Source organism: Centroberyx gerrardi, chromosome 19 (genome assembly GCF_048128805.1).
Source record: "Centroberyx gerrardi isolate f3 chromosome 19, fCenGer3.hap1.cur.20231027, whole genome shotgun sequence".
NCBI classification, from domain to species: domain Eukaryota; kingdom Metazoa; phylum Chordata; class Actinopteri; order Beryciformes; family Berycidae; genus Centroberyx; species Centroberyx gerrardi.
The window spans coordinates 23,911,197-23,913,696 of record NC_136015.1 but is presented as its reverse complement, the minus strand read 5'-3'; the positions used below and the strand labels follow the sequence as shown (position 1 = coordinate 23,913,696).

General features: G+C 41.2%; 1 protein-coding gene across 2 annotated transcripts in view; it reads left to right on the top strand.

The window, feature by feature from the left end:
* Positions 1 to 2,500, top strand: part of LOC139924323 (cell division control protein 42 homolog) — a 74,808-nt gene that overhangs the window by 6,463 nt on the left and 65,845 nt on the right. The window lies entirely within an intron of this gene.

The window sequence follows — 2,500 nt, the reverse complement described above, 5'->3', positions numbered from 1 at the left end:
ATCTTAGGGAGCTTTCACCCTAAGTCCGTTTAGTCCGTTTGAATCGAACCTCGGAGCGTTTACCCCCTTGGTTTGGATTGATCCACGATGTAAGATATACAGGCAGAAAGTGCAAGAGTCTTGTTGTATTTTTGTATGTTTGTTGTATTTTTACCCGCCGACTGTCTGACCAATAATCAACCAACGACATTTCCAACCTCACGGCTTTGTTTACAAGTTCTGGACGTTTGATTTTTGCCTTGCCAGACCAGTTGAAAAAAACAAATCAGTGTATCATTCTTGCAGAAGGTCCGAACCAAGAAAGCGGAAAGCGCCCTTACACTCCGATTTGAAATTGTCATGTAAACACCTTTTTATCTGATTATCCTAATCAGAGTAAGATCATAATCAGAGTAAACATAACCTGGTCAACTCACCTACATTTCTGCTCAGGCTTTCTATTTATTGAGGCATGTAAACACCTTAGTCAGACTTCTTTTGTGTTGTTTTTTTTTTCAAACTGCGCAGGTCAAAGGTCAAATTAAAGAAAAGAAGAGGGCAGGAGAATTCAGTAGCTCGCTGCAGTGACGGCTTCGTCTGCTGAGGAATAATAAAACTATGTTGTTGTAGTGTGAATGACTGAGCAACAGAGTATAGTTATAGTTTATAGTTATCGTTCTAGATGTGAATGCACCTTAAGATTATTAGTTAAAGAGGCGAAGTATTAGATACATGATTCTACGGTAGTTGTTCGGGACGGGACGATACGCTTAAGGGGTAAGGGGGGTTCACGATTCAGTACAACCAAGATACGATGGAATAAATAAAAACTGCACAGTCAACAAAGAATGATTGCAGAATTCTGTTTATTTCTGAGACACAAATCCAGCGATGCCATTGGCTGCTAGAATGTAAACAATTTAAAAATGTCATTACAAAGTGACAATAGTATAATTTGGATGGAGAGCTTGTGAAACTGTGATGGTCAAGAGTCTCATGTGTGATTACTACAGCAGAATAACATGGAGCTGATATCACCATTCATGTTCCTGACGCACCATATGAATTGTCCCGTTTTTGTATTGCGATATATTGAATTTCAGTATACCGTCCCATCTCTAGTAGTTGTACTGAGATTAAGTATGAGACTGGGATTTGGCCAGATGTTAGGTCCAGTCAGGCTGCATCTCCACTGCAGCTGAAGCCCAGTTTTGATTTATTTGTTCCCCTCTACTTGCCCAATAACAAGCCCAGTATAGTAAGGACACCTAAACCCCTGTGAGCGTGTCCCAACCCGCTCCAAGGACAGCTTCTGGGAACTAGCTGACATTCCCCGAATTCTGTGATGCAACCCAGCAGGGAGTTTCTCGCAGTAAGTCACTGTGGTTTTGTGTCTGTCCTTGTAAAAGATAAAAATAAATATCTCACACACCTGAAGAGGCGGGGAAGGTCGGTTTGACGCCGGTTCGACTCCGGAATGCTGTCAGGAATCTCTCTGTAACACAAGTTCATTTACATCTTCAACATACTGAGCTGTCAGTCTCATCAAGAGTGACTTGTAATTGATGCAACAGCAGGATAAGCTTCAATTATAGGATCCCTAACATTGTAATAGCAACCAACAGTCAGGACAGTGCAGGTAGGGCCGGGCGATAGTTCAATATTATGGTTTATCGTCTTTCAGTGGAATCATATGGTGATGATGTGGTGATTTTGGGGACATCGTGACGCATAATTCTGCTGTCTGACCTGATGATAACAAGGACATTTTATTTAAAAACTCTGACAAAATGAGGTATGAAGCGTTTTAAGGAATATTATTTGAAAATTTCAGTTTTGTTTACCATTCGGTTCAGTGGGATTAACACTAATTTGATTATTTAACATGTGATTTTGCATGTGTGAGCCAAATCGTGATGTCTGTTGATGTCGAAAAAAATCCTTGTGATCATGGTGATGTAGATTGGGTGAAATCTGACTCCGGCGGCTGGTGTCAGCTTTCAGGGATTCACTTCACTTCTAAATTGACTTTAAAACACTTCTTGACTATGAGCCACTTCTTACTACAAACCAGCCCCCATCTGGACGTCCTGTGCTGGTCTGAATCACCTAATTGGTTGGTAAAAAATAGTTACAGTGGTTGAAGTTTGGTTTCCCAACCGCTGCTGTGGCCTGTTGACAAAAACATTTGGTCATGGAAAGAGCAAACAAACAACAAAGGTCTTTCTGACCATAATCAATGGAGGGGCTGGAATGATGTGAAACCTGTTGCACATCTGTTGGAGACACACACACACACACACACACACACACAGACACACACACACACACACACACACACACACACACACACACAGACAGTCTGTCTCCTGTCTCTCCATAAAGATGAAGAGATGTATACTTCCTGTTTTGCTTAGAAGAACTTTTCACATCATATGTCCTAATCTAATTTTTACTTCCTATTTTCCCCTTCCTTCCCCTTCCTTCCTTCTCTCTCTCTCTCTTCTCTCTCTCTCTCTCT